General features: G+C 51.9%; 1 protein-coding gene across 5 annotated transcripts in view; it reads left to right on the top strand.

Annotated features, from left to right (window-relative positions):
* CHST15 (carbohydrate sulfotransferase 15) overlaps positions 1-14181 on the top strand; it is an 80496-nt gene that overhangs the window by 22003 nt on the left and 44312 nt on the right. The window contains exons 1-2 of one of the 5 annotated variants that reach the window (XM_039237956.1): positions 9818-9879; positions 10021-10188. The exons of the other annotated variants lie outside the window; for them this stretch is intronic. The gene's annotated coding sequence lies outside the window, so the exon portion shown is untranslated. Of the gene's footprint in view, positions 1-9817; positions 9880-10020; positions 10189-14181 lie in introns of those variants that run through there. 5 annotated transcript variants of the gene reach the window in all.

Below are 14181 nucleotides of genomic sequence, written 5' to 3' on the forward strand. Positions count from 1 at the left end.
CGGAGTAGGCTCCAGGCTCTGAGCTGCCAGCACAGATCCCGATGCGGGGTTCGACCTCACGAATCTTGAGATCATGACCTGAGCTGAAGTCGGACACTTACCCGACTGAGCCCCCAAGGCGCCCCCCACCCCCATTCTGCTCATTAGTCAACCCCTCCTGACCTCCAGAGCCTAGGCTGGTTTCCCCTCCTCTATGGACGTGATGTAAACAGAGCCGTGCAGCGTGGTCCCTTTCTTTTTGATTTCTTGTGCCCAGTGCTTTGTGAGATTCTTCCCTGGTGTTGCTTGTAGCTGTAGCTGGTTCTCTTTCGCAGCTGAATTATGGTTACCCGGTCGACTGTGGACAGACACTACAATTTCCGGTTCATGGCTTTCCGTCTAGTGCATCTTTGATGAGCTTCTGGACACGGTTCTGTTGGGCACAAAGCAGGGGTCAGAACTGCTAGTCTCTGGGAAAGAGTGTGCTCAGCTCTGCCAGTTTTCCAAACGATTGTACCTAATACAGTTCCCACCAGCAGCGTAGGAGTTTCCTGAAGGAAGAGCCTGGAAAAACAACACCATGAGACTGACTCCCCTTTGCCCCTTACCCCAAATGGAAAGGCCCTGGGGGATAACTTCCGGCCCTCCAGCAGGTTTGTGTTGCGTGGATGAACCGGGAACCATTAGAGAGAAGGTCTCCACGATGCCCTGGAAGGACACCCCTGTCCCTACTAGGGTTTTGCATCCCACAGTCAGGTGTCACTGGAAGACTGTCTTTGTACCTGAACTTGGGGGTAGGGATTTGTGGGTCTCTGGGAAGAGCACAGAGTCCAGCATTTTAGTGGTCACCCTTTGGGTGTCTGCTTGCATTCAGGTAAAGCCTGGGATTCCTCTCTCCTGGGGGTGCGGGTGGGCGTGGCCACCGCTTCGTGGCTTCACCTGGGAAGGTTTTATTTGCAAATCAGTGCAGTCCCAGAACCCGCTATTTCTGCTCAAGCCCTTCTTTTGTGCAGCTTGACCGCCTGGACCTTTCACCTCCATGTTCAAGGGAGGCAAGGAACTCTTTCTTCCCTCACGGCTGCCATTCAGTGTGACCAGGAGTCCGCAGCCGTGGGAAGAGGCGGCTGGTGTTTCTGGGTGTCCCTAGGTGTTGATAAGAACTCGGAGCGCAGGTGGGCTGGCTTCCCGGTACTAACACTGAAGGAGAGAGGGGTACGTCCCTCTCCGCCAGCACGGAGCCTATCAGGGCCAGCTCTGGCTGAGTTCCAAGGTGATTGTTCGTCCCTGGAAGGAAACTGTGACCATTAGCTTGAGGCTTAAAAGTGCCCTGGTGTGATTGTCCATCGGGCTCCCCGTGTCCCCAGTAGATTTGGTAGATCCAGGGCAGGGTCTGTGCTTTTATCTAGTGCCCTAGCTAAGTCTCACATCACTTGTGGGAAACAGTGACTTCTCAGTGCCTTTGCTGGGAGGCTGGGTAAGGAGGGGGTTGGAGGAAACATGAAACGGACCTCGTTGTTAAGAAGCCCAGGATGCTGGGCGGCCCTGTGCATAGAACCTTCTGTGACAATGGAGAGGCGCTGTATCTGCCCTGCTCATTTGGTTACGCCGGCCCCACGTAGTCAGTGAGCATGTGAAATGTGACCGGTACCCCTGGGGAACCACGTTTAATTTTAATTAAACTTGAAAAGATGTTCAGTTTTGCTATTAGAAACTTCTAAGAATGTTTGGAGCAACTTGGGCATGTGACTCTCCTTTTTTTAATTTTTAATTTTTATTTATTTTTAAAATTAATTTTATTCATTTATTTTTTAAAATTTAAATCCAAATTAGCCATACGTTAGTGTAATAATAGTTTCAGGAGTAGACTTAGTGATTCATCACTTACATAGAACACCCAGTGCTCATCCCAACAAGTGTCCCCCTTAATGCGCATCACCCCTTTAGCCCAGCCCCCCACCCAGGCCCCCTCCAGCAACCCTCAGATTGTTCTCTGCATTTAAGTCTCTCATGGTTTGTTTCCCTCTCTGTTTTTATCTTATTTTTCCTTCCCTTTCTCTGTGTTTATCTGTTTTGTTTCTTAAGTTCCACATATGAGTGAAATCATATATTTGTTTTTCTCTGACTTATTTCATTTGGCATAATACATTCTGGTTCCTTTCATGTTTTTGCAAATTGCAGGATTTCATTTGATGGCTGAGTAGTAGTATATATTACATTATACACACACACACACACACACACACGCACACACACGCCAGATCTTTATCCATTAGTCAGTTGATGGACATTTGGGCTCTTTCCATAATTTGGCTGTTGTCAGCAGCGCTGCTGTAAACATTGGGGTACATGTGCCCCTTCAAATCAGCATTTTTGTATCCTTTGGATAAATTCCTACTACTGGCTCCTTTGTAACATTTTATGAAACCTAGGTATGGATCAGGTACTTCCGATGAAAATTTAGCGTCTAAATTGAGAGGGGCTAGAATAGTAAAATACACAGTGGGTTTGGAAGATTTCATATGAAAAAAATAATGATTGTATTAAATACTTTGATATTTGAATACATGCTGAAATGGTAATATTTTGGATAAGATCAGGTTGACTAAAATATATGAGAATGAACTTAATCCAAGACATTTAAACTTGAGCGCGTGGCTCACATTCTCTTGCTGTTGGATGTGCCCTGCTGGGGGCTGAGCCAGAGAGCCAGGTCGCTGCAGGAGGTGACAGCTGCCTCCCTTTGTTTTGCTCTCCTGGAAGCTTGGGGCTGATTACATACCTGGCCCTGCATGTGGCCTCAAGGGAACCTCAGTCAAGGAGGGGAAAGCCCTCAGTGGCTGCCCCCTGCCCTGCCCTTCCTGTAGCTTCCCTCCGGGGCTGCCTTGGGGATGAGCAGGGCTCTGATACTGCACCCTGGGAAGCAAGTACCCGTAAGCACCCTGGGGAGAGACTACTGCAGACACGAAGCTACAGAAATGTGTCCCAGAAAGTGAAACAGATTTCATTTCTGCCTGGCCTTGGAGAAATGTTTCCGGAGGTCCCTGGAGGAGTCCTGTGCAGTCGCAGTGGGCTGTGACGCTCGGGCAAGCCCGCCGGCATGTCAGCGGCTCTTTCTCACCCCCGCGCCCAGCCCATCGGACTCATTCCCTCCCTTGTGGGCTTCTGGATGCCTCTCCCACCCGGCCTGTGAGCCCACCGCACAGGCCTTGTTTACTCCTTGCTGGGCCCCTGGCTTGACACTTGGGCCCGGCACACAGTAGGGGGTTTCGTGAACTTTGTGGAATGGGTTCATTTGGAGCGTGCTGTCTGAAGGTCCAGTATGAGCCTTGCAGGTGGAGGATTGGCCTCCCTGAAGTTATGCCCCAGGGGGTGGGCTTGGGGACCCTGACCTGGGAGTGGCGGGAACTCAGACCAACGTTGTGCCTTATTCTAAAACTCCAAGCCTGCGGTTTTGGGTTCTTTTTCCTTCTAAAGGCTGTCTCTTGGACCACAGCGTCGCCATTACGTGTTGGCATGAGAAAGCTTCCCACCTGCGCAGAGTTCTCTTTGTCCACTTGACCTTCCTCTGCCGTTTGCTCCTGGCAGCGCCCTGGGTCACGTCTGCATTCTCTCGTAACCCCAGGAAGCAGGTGCGGCCACGTACTCAAAGTCGGAACGGTCTTGTCTAAGTGGGAACTTAGATTCGGGGCACTTTCATCTTCGGGTGACTTCTTCACTCTTATTATATTTCATGTAACCCTAATGCCTCAGAGTCCTCGTTGGTTAGGCCAGGGGAAACCGGAAATGTCACAGTCGAGGCAGGGAGAGAGAAATCTGTGCCTCTCTGAGGCGAGGCTTGCGGTCTGGTTCAGCGGGGCCCAGCTGGCTGGCTGGGGAGGGCCTCGGGCTGGCCTCTGCCTCAGATGGCCTTCAGTGGGAGCTCGTGCAGGACATAGGCCCTGGCTCATCAGTCCTCTGCTCGGCTGTTTAAAGTCGGTGACTCCGATTTCTACCCCTGAACCCAGAAACTGTCTGGTAAATACCCCGCCTTCTTCAGCTGCCCCAAGGCCGTAGGCCCTGCTCATTGCTTGTTTGTTTCTCCTTCTGTACTGGCTGACCTTGATGGTGACATCACGGCATGAGGCTGGGGCACCAGGTGACTTGCCGGGGACCCTGGGCTCCCTGGCAGCAGCCACCGCCCCCCGCCCCGTCCCTGCCCGAGGACCAGACCCAATGACTCGTGCCGTGTTATACCAATCATGTAGCCTCCGCCCGTTGCCGTCCATTCCAGCCAGCAGACAGGTCTGAAAACAGCAGGATTGGACTTGAACATCCCTAGACTCTGGTTTCTGCCTATATTTATGGTCTGTATGGTGCTGATTTGCACAAGAGTCAGGTTTGCAGAATTCTTCCTACATTTGGGAGTTTTCAGGGAAGTGGAAAATCAAATGGGATGTTGGTTTATAGGACTTTGTACCTTTGCCTGGTGAAGCTCAGACCTGTGGCTCCCAGAGGGAGGGGCCTCTGGGGCTCGATACTGAGCTGGTGCAGGTGATGTCCGTGCAGGGATCGGGGACCCTCCCCACCTCTGAGAGGTGGAGTCCCCTTCTTGCTGGTCATGCCTCACTCTTGTCTGACTGCAGCTTAGCCCAGAGAGGAACGTGCTCATACCTGTTTGGATACTTTCTTCCCTGCTTGGATTATCTCCTTCCTGTGCCTTCTTTGTGAGCTTGAGGCCCCAAATCAGACCTAACATTGTAAGATAAAAATGATCCTGCTTTAATCATTTGAATTTGTGTCTCTTATTAAAATGGAACACTTTGTAGTGGCTCACAAGGTCTTTTTAAAAAAATTGTTTTTAATGTTTATTTATTTTTGAAAGAGCGAGCGAGCAGAGAGCTGTCAGCCCAGAGCACCACATGGGGCTCAAACTCATGAACCATGAGATCGTGACCTGAGCCAAAGTCAGACACTTAACTGACTGAGCCACCCAGGCGCCTCCACAAGATCATATTTTTAAAATAACTGTTTCTTCTTTCTGTTTTTTTTTTCTTTGTATTTAAGAGTATGGATATCAAGGCATTGAGATGAAAGCAGACTTTTTTTTACAAGAGCATAGCAATTCTTTTTAAACAGACTCGGAAGACATTAAAATGCATGTGTTTTGATCTTCTTTTTCTGGATTAGAACGTGAAGGATCAGTTGTGGCAACAGGCAGCAAAGCGAAGTTAATTCATTTCTGACGCATTTCAGCGAGCCAGCCTTCTAGAAGAGGCCAGAGTGAAACGCGGAGCTGAGGGAGACAGACCAGACCTGAGACCCACCTGACGTGCTAGCGAAGCACAAACCCGAGGGGCAAGGGTAGTAACGGGCATAGGCATACTGGTAATGTGAGGAAGAGTATAATCAGGAGATGCCGAATATTCAGGCATTTAGGGGGTGCCGGGCTCCCCACTCTGCACCACGGATGATCTCAGTCGTGTCTGCAGTTTGCCTAGACTAGACATCATCATCATCATCCCCAGTTTTCAGATGGGGAACGGAGGCGGGCTTGGGGTCAGGCTTTGCCGCCAGAAGGGGAACCCCAGCCGGCTGGGTGACCCACGTGCTCGTAGCCGCCACCCTACTCCTGAGAGACCTGCACGCGGAGCTGCTCCCAAGTGCGGACTCCTCTTTGCCGCTCCCTTGGCTCTGCCTGTGACCCCTGAGGAGGGTGGACTGGAGGCAGCTACTCCTGGAATGAACCAGATGCCCTTTTTTTTTTTTTTTGCTTCTATTATTTCACTCCCTGGGGCAAAGGTTCGGGGAATTTTGACATGAAGCATCTGGGTCATTGCCTCGGTGCACCGTTTTCATTTTACGTGTTTAGACACAACTTCTGGTGAAATTTGAAAACCCAACTGAGCCTGGGGAAATGATGTGAACATACTTCCGCCTTTGCTCCCCCCATGGCCTTGACGGCCTCGGCTTCCGGTTATGAGTGTCATTGCCCAACACGTAACATCCTCCAAGTGCCCCGTTTGGTCAGACTTGAAAGTCAGCTTAGGTTTTGGGCAGATTGACCGGCCTCTCTCTCTCAGACGTTGGGTTCTGTCCTCGTGGCTTCCATGCCCGACCGGACGGGCAGGTCTCAGGAGGGTAGGATGGACGTCGTCTGTCTCCCTCCTCCAGGCTGAGCCCCGGTGACAGAGCAGTTCGGTCTGAACAAGTGCCGGAGGTGCTGTGGTTTTGTTGATGTGAATGGAAATCACCGGCCAGAGAATGCCGGTAGGAGATGAGTATCTAAGAGCTTCATGCTACCTTTGAACAATGTTCCTAATTTCTTCTTTGAAATCCCAAAAGAGAATTTTAATGAGGCTTGAAGGATACTCCTTGCAGAGTCCTGGCCCTGAACCCTATCCTGCAGTGTGAGTGCAGAATGTGGTGTCTGGGGTGCTCTTGTCACCTTGCCCTGGCTGGGGGCCTGCATGCACCCAGTGGTGCTCCCAGAAGGTCAGCCAGGTCCTCGGGGACATGCACACGGTTCCTCTGTTCCAGCTGCCCTTTTGGTTGGAGGGGGGGGATCAGATCCAAGCAGGGGTGGGGATGAAGGGGGCAAAAGCAGGAAGGGGAAGCCAAGGTATGTACTAATGCAACTTCTGTGGCCAAAAAGCCATGCAGGGTCTCAGAAGGCTGTGCGGGGAGCACAAGGGAACGGGGGTGCGGACCCACCTCCGCTGGGAGGGAGGGGACCTGCACTAGGTAAGGGTGCCACCTTGTCCAAGCTGAAATGTCTCCGTCTCTTTTCCACATGGTTAAGTCCATGCTTTTCGCCATTCCTTGCCTCTCGGGCATTTGTTCCTAACCATTCACTTCTGTTTAAGGTTTTACACCTGCAAAAAGGGTGCAAAAACCTCAGAAAAACTGAGTCCACCAAAGACCGTCCAGCCAGGTCGTAGCTGTTTGTCATCGGAAGGTGAAAGTCATCTGGATGTAGGAACATTTAGAGAAAAGATCAGCCCCCGTGGCTGTGTGCAAGTGTCCCCCGGTCGCTTCCAGCCTGTGTTGTGATGGGGGCAGGGTTGGCGGGGAAGGCCTGGGAGCAGACCCAGACGCAGGGATGGAACAGGTCCTGGGCGGCGGTGCTGAGAATGGCCCCGGGTTCGAGCCCCAGCCCGGCCTGTGTGCACTGCAGGGACCGGGAGGCATCCGTTTCTCCCCACGCCCGCCCCTCTGCGGTTCACACGCCCATCCCTGCCCGCCGCAGCCCTGCGCGATGCCCTGAATAAGCATTTCACCCGAATCTGTTTCCCCCACCCATAAACCCCAGTAAATCCCTCAAATTAATTAAATGGAGGAGCGCATTTAATTATATAGGGAATTGGTATTTTATCTCTTCTGAAGTAGAGAAAAGGGAAAGGAGCTGAGAGGGCCGCAGAAGAAAAGGGGAAAGAAAGAAAGAAGAACAAAGAAAGGTAATTTGGATTTTTAGTCCACTCTGCAGACTTGACGGTTTTGAAACATTTCCAAACCCTTTCCAGGAAGAGAATGAAGATGACCCGAAGGACAGAAGGTTGGTTTTTTTCCCCTTTCTTTTGTTCTGAACTCAGTCCTGGGCTGTGTGGCCCTGTGCTGAGAAGCAGCGTCGTCCAAGAGCATTCAGAAATTTGCCCGAAAGGGTTAATAAGAACTGAAGACGGGTAAAAACAGAACGGAAAAGAGCAAACTTTCTGACCACAGATAAGAATCATATAATTTACTAGGACGTATCATTTTGTGCTCTTTTAAGTATGAAAGCTCGTTTAGAAAGGCAAGGGGTATATTTGACGTTGGCCAGCGCGCGGTGCGATCGCGCGGCTCAGCGGCCCTGGCTTCTGCTCCTTCAGGACTGGGGCGGTGGGGGCGGCTCGCAGAGGCGTCAGGAGCCTAAAGCCAATGAGGCCCCGGGCCAGCCCATCGTCCTGGGGGGGAAGCCAGTGACGGCTGCAGGCCCCAGAGACACCAGGAAGTGGGTTTTCAGTGACATAAGGACCAATCCTAGAGAGGCAGACTTGCACAAGGCAGAGTTTTCGATTCTATTTTAAATACCACCTCTCCCTCGCATTTATTTGGACTTCTCTGTATGCGACGTACTATGTTTTTACATATGTTGCCCGCTCTCCCACCCCCTGCCTCCCTCTAATTTTCTTCCTTTAGGAAGTAGTTGTGAAAGTGAACAGCATAGACGCTCTTGCTGCTGTTGGAGCTCACAGTACAGTGGTCAAGGCAGGTGCTAGTCCGCGAAGCACACAGAGGTGAGGAATGGAAAGGGTTGGGCAAATGAGCGTGGGCCCTGACTTGGCCTGGGGTGCAGCAAGAGGGCCCTGGCTGACATCTGAAGGGTGACAGGAGTTCATGGGTCAAGTTCATGGGTCAGTGATGTTGGGGAAGATGGTAGATTGCAGTGGGAATAGACAGTAGAGGGGGCATCCCGGGCCTCTGTTTCTCCCTTAATCTGGTAGTACTAGAGGGAGTGGATGTTGTCCCCGTTTACAGCCCAGAGGCTCAGGGCTTAGAGATTAGGTGGCCTGCCCAAAGCGGGACAGCTGATGTGATTGTTTCAGGATCTGGTGGCGTCCCCTGGGTGGCGGGCGCATGGTCCTGCTCCGCTCACCATGTCTTCCCAGGGATTCTAAGTCCCGTGCTCATTGTTTGCTTCCACAGCCTCTGCTGGGCCTTTGGAGTGGGTGGGGGAGGGCAGCATGTAAGCACCCAGGTTGTGCAGAGAGCGAGCTTACTGACGGCGAGCCGCCTTTGTTGGGTCTGAACAACTGCGTGCTTTAGCCAAATATTTATTTCGCTGAAACAGATCAGAGAGGTTCTTGATAGGAAGTCAGCCACAAGGACTTTTTTAAAGTCAATTTCTTTTTTTTTTTTAAGTTGAGAGGTTTTTTGTTTTTTGTTTTTTGTTTTTTTTTAGCTCAGGAGAAAGTCTGCTCTGCAAACAAGTCCTAATCTTCATAATGAGGCCCGAATGCTTTCCAGAACTTTCATGAAAAAGATTCCACTCTTCTGTGGTTAACATGAAGCAGTTGCTTTGTTTACCTGTTTACACAGTACTGAGGGTCCGGAACAGCTCTCGTAGCTCAGCTGTCTGATGTCATCCACTGTATAGCTACCTCACCCGCCCTCCCCAGCACCACCTTTCTCCCCCCTCCCCCCCACCCCCACCCATGCCCAGTTCAGCTTTACTTATTTGCGAAAAGGAGGCTTTCTGTCCTGGGTTCGCAGCAACCCCGGTTCATCGGCAAGATGGGCATAGATGTGTCCACTTGAGAGGAACAGAGGTACTCTTGGAGAACGTGACCTTTGTTATAATACTTTCCTGAATGTTCACCTCTCCCACTTCAAGTATTGAAACTCGTCAAGCTTTTTTTGTTTGTTTCTTTTGTTTTTGTTTTAAAAATATGTGCCACCGAACACTTTGAGAACGTCTCCACTTAATGGAGAAAAGAATGCCTCTTCCCTAGCCTGAGCATCTCCAGGTTCAGCGTCTGGGGTAATACTCGTCTATAAATAATACTTGCCTGACCTATTTATTTTCCAGAGTTGTGACTCCGAATGCCAGAGTTGAGGGAGGTTATCAGAAGCTGGGTCTGTGTTCTAAGGTCTGAAGGAGGGTGTGAAAGCACCGTTTCGTAACTCGGTTTCTTCCGTGGGCCTCTCCTTCCATCTGAGAGATGGCGCTGGGCTCCGGGCCCTCTGGTGGCAGTGGTGTCTTCATCACTGTGTCACTGCGGGGAGGCGGGGCGGCTCCTCCACAGGCCTATTTTGGTCCCTTCCAGACATTGCCCATATGAAGCCTTTGCAACTTCCCCCCTTCCCGCCTCGCAGCCAGACTTGGCTGAGTCTTCGTACACCAGGCCCGCATCCCTCCCGCTGGCTGAGATCCTTTCGGCAGAGGTAGGAGGGAGACCAAGAAGAGAAACGGGGATGGTGCTTGCTGAGCCCCTCGTGTCAGCAGCCACCACACGAGCATCTCGCGTGGGTTATCCCCGCTCGATACCTACAGCGATGACATGTCATTGTCTCCATTCTATATAGATGAGCAGGTTGAGGCACAGAAGCATGAAGCAGTTTGTTGCCCAGGGGCACACGGCGACCAGACGGGGCATGTGTGTACGTCTGCACACTTGGTGGTTTGGGTTTTCATCTTTTTTCTTCCGCTGCCACGTTTCTCTTTCTGCGAGGGTGATGCGCTCGTGGCCACGCGTGAGTACCCGTGTGACGCTTGATCCTGGGTCATCGCTGTCAAAGCCTCGTTTGGCATCAGTTAATAGCACGAGACTTGGTCCTCTGGGGTCCGCCCGTCCCTGGTGCTCAGGGCCTGTCGGTGCTCTTTGGATGGCGCAGGTTTATAAGCGAGCGTGCCCGCCCCGGGGTTTCCTTGGTGGTGGGAGAGGGTAGGGCTCATTCCCAGGCACGTTATTCTTAGTGAAAGGGGAAGTGGATTTTTTTTCATGAAAACGGCACATCCTGGAGTGTCCTGTGGGAAGATGCTATGAACACAGAGATAACTCGAGAACTGAGGAGAGAAAGTGGGGTTTCCATGTAACTTCCAGGTTGTACTTTGCACCAAGCCCTTTAGGGCCACCAGACCCTGCCTCGAGGGGTCCTGCGGCCCCATCGCCATCACCCCATGCCACCTGCGTTGGGGACGGGGCCAAGAGCGCATTCATTTCCCAGAGGAGGGGAAACCGAGGCTCAGAGATGGGAAGTTCTGTCCTGGGGGCCTTGGCCCGGTCCGTTTTCCATTCGCCACCCTGTTTGACTGCACATTTGTTGTTCTGACTTCATCTTTCTTGTCGCTGTGGTTGCAGAAGGGATGCTTGCTCTACCTAAGGGAAACCGGAAGTCAGGTGGAGCCGTGTAAGTGGGGAACAACCCCCCCCCCCCCCACAACAAGCCAGTTGCAACGTGCGAAAAAAGAAAACAGTAAAAAAAACAAAAAAAGAGGAAAGAGATTCAGCCTGGGTTTAAATCCAGCTCTGCGTCTTACGTGTGTGTCATTCGGGACAAGTGACTTCACCGCCCAGCTCCTCCGTTTATTTTACCTGCAAAATGGAGCAATCACGTGTACCCTCGGTACTGCCTCATCCTCGAGGGGCGTCCACAGGAGCGGGTGCTCGTTCCTGTTGGTTCCCCTCCCCCCTGTCCTACATCACTGCTTCTCAAACTGTCCTCCAGGGCACCCTGCAGGTAGAAGACAGTTCTCACTGGGGTGCCCCCAGCTGGCCCCCAGCAGCGCGCAGCCGGCAAGGTAGGCTGCAGCCCTGTGCGGGTTTTGTATCACTTAGTGACACATCTGAGCTTAATTTGACTTAAAAACAATGCTTTTAATGTGTGAAATGTTTCTTTAAAGATTTTGACCCTGGAAGCTTCAAACGGTCTGGGAGCTCTCCGCAGCCCCCAGCACACCTCCCCGACGCCCTCGGGGGGCTGGTGCACTTGCCCATCCACGTGTGGGGTCTATGCCTCCAAGCCGGGATGGTGCTGGAGTGTCACTGTCCTTGCCTCTGGCCACAGCTAGTAAGGACCAGGCTGACAGTGTGCTCAGTGACTGCAGACAGCGCCCTGGAGAAATCTCCTTCACCTTGTGCTAAATTCCCCTCCCCCCCGCCCCAGGACATTGGTATTCAGTCTGATCGTTCATGCTTTCCATCAAAATGAAATACATTCCAGAGAAGTGTTTTCTGGAGGTTCTTTTTATTCAAGGGTTAACCAGATTCTTATTTTGCTTATCTTTGGAAATAAAACAATGTTTAAAACTATTCCGATCAGCAAAGCCATCTGGTGGGGAGTACCAGCTGCTCCCCATTCAATTGTGGTGCCTTTAATTTATTCATTGAAGGGTGCCGTTGTACATCTGCAAAATCATTATTCGCAGTCGGTTTTGAACATGTGAGCTGTGTGTCTATGCAGGACCTCTCTTCTTCGCCCGAACTGAAGGGCATCTGGGTTGGGCTTCCTCTGCTCCTCGGCGACCCTGCGTTCTTCCTGAATTCCCGTCCAAGCAGGCAGGAGGCTTCTGGGGACTCGAGGGCGGGGGCGGGGGGCAGAGCCACCCTGCGTCTCTTGGCCCCGAGATGTCGTCTCTATGCATCATGCTCGGAGCTGCCTCTGCTTTTTATTCATTTTCTTATTTGTGTGAAGGGAACGTTGTTGAAAGGCAACTGGGATGTGCCTCTCGTCTTTGTGGTCTGGCTGCACAAGGACCACAGTGATCCCTTATCCAACAATGTGTCCCTTCTTCCTGGTAGTTAAGGTTTGTGTTGTTGCAGGTGCTGGGAACCCTTGAAAGCATGCAAGAAGAATCATAATGGAGTGTATCACATAAATGGGTCCCTGAGATCACCGGAGCATGGGATGTGTCTGCTTAGGGAAGAAGAGGATGAGGGTCTGAGTGGTGCCAGGTTTGCCTCCAGTCACACGGCACCTGCTATGCCCCACCCAGGCTTGTCCATCCTCCGGTCTGTTCTCTCTCTGCTCTAAGCCATATGGAAGAGGAGGGGTATAGCATCAGAGTCTCTGGGCTTCAACGTCCCCCTCTGCAAAGTAGAAATGCTAATTGCGCTTTCCTGGTAGAGTATCATGACATATGAATGGGATACTCCATGGGAGATCCAGCCTGGGGTGTGGGCACAAGGAAGCCCGAAATAAATTTAGCGCGTGTCACTTTTATTGCTGTCGTCACTAAGTGGCCAAAGCCCTGTTCTGGATATCGGCTGGGAGTTGGCGCCTCATTAATTGAAAAACAAAATGGTTTAGCGGCTACCCACCCCGTGTCAGGGGCAGTAGATGCCGAAGGTTCAGTGGGACGTCTCCTGCCTGCGTGGATTTGAATTCGGGGCTGAGCCTCATAGAGCTTCCAGGGAGAATCCGCCAACTCTAGCCTCGGCTGCACCTCCTTGCCTGGGAGACAGGGTGGCCGGCGCGCTGAGCGATGGCCGTCGTTCTGCCCCCGGAACCCCGATTTCTGCGCAGGTGTCTCGCAGAGCTGCCGTCTGACATGACGGTGCGGTGCGGGAGGGAGGTCACGGGCTGTGCAGCCCCACAGGCCTGCGGTTGAAGTTTGGTCCTGCCGCTGGCTAGCTGTGGCGGGGGGTGGGGGGGGGAGGGGGGGCTGTGGTTTCACCAGCTGTGCCTCTGTCTCCCACGCATAATGTGGGAGACGCAGTGCTGACCTCGGAAAGTCCCCATCAAGAAGCGACCTTACATGGTATGCTCGTCCTCTGGCATCATGGGAAACCCTGGTTGAGGTATATATCCCAGTCTGCACAAAGGATATTTAATTTTTAATGTCTTGAAACGGACCGAACGTTGCCTTCCTGAAATGCCGTATCCTACATGGCTGTCGTTGTTTTCCTGCCAAGAGTCGTTAGGTGGGCAGGTTTCACAGCAAATCGTGAAAGCTTGTGTCCAGAACGTTTTACCTTAATAGAAAGCCCCCGTCAGTAGATCTGTACGCTCGAGTGGAGAGTCTAGTACCTGAATCTAGTATGCATTCGCGTCACCTCTGGCAATAATAAAATGAGCAATCAGAGGTCGTTTTTTTTTTTCCCTCAATTGGCTTCAGAAAAAGAAAATTGTCGGCCTTGTCACAAAGCGTCTTGTGCGCATTGAAATCAGCGTGTGACAGCTGCAGCGTGAATGTATTGAAGCCTCCTGTCTACCCTTCCCCTCTGCTGGGACAATGTGATCGTTTTGTGCATGGCAGAGAGACGGGGGTGCCTGACCGTGTTTCATGCAACGATCAGGCAGTTGCACAAGAGAGCTGGGACGCAGCACCCTGTCAGAGTGCCACCGTCTCAAGAGAGTTTGACAAGGATCCCATTGGATCCCCCACCTTCAGCCCGCAGATTCTGCTGGTTAGTGTCTCTGTCGTGGACCAGTCAGTGCTGGCTCTTCCCAGGGTCTGCAGATTTCCTGGGCCGGGGGCTTTCGGGCTGTCCTTGACATGGGATGTATAACTCTGAGTGTCACCGTTTTTCTGGAACCTTTGGAGACTTTGTTCCAGAGTTAGATGGAATGATCCAGAGGGCCTTGGCTGTGTGTTTTTCATATCTCTAGCTTCAACAAATGCAGTGGGTGCTTGATAAACATGTACTGAAGAGTATGGGCAAAGGTGGGGTGCCTGGGTGGCTCAGTCAGTTAAGCGTCTGACTTTGGCTCTGGTCATGATCTCGCGGTTTGTGAGTTTGAGCC

The sequence above is a fragment of the Hyaena hyaena genome, unplaced genomic scaffold (genome assembly GCF_003009895.1).
Source record: "Hyaena hyaena isolate Hyena2069 unplaced genomic scaffold, ASM300989v1 scaffold_129, whole genome shotgun sequence".
NCBI classification, from domain to species: domain Eukaryota; kingdom Metazoa; phylum Chordata; class Mammalia; order Carnivora; family Hyaenidae; genus Hyaena; species Hyaena hyaena.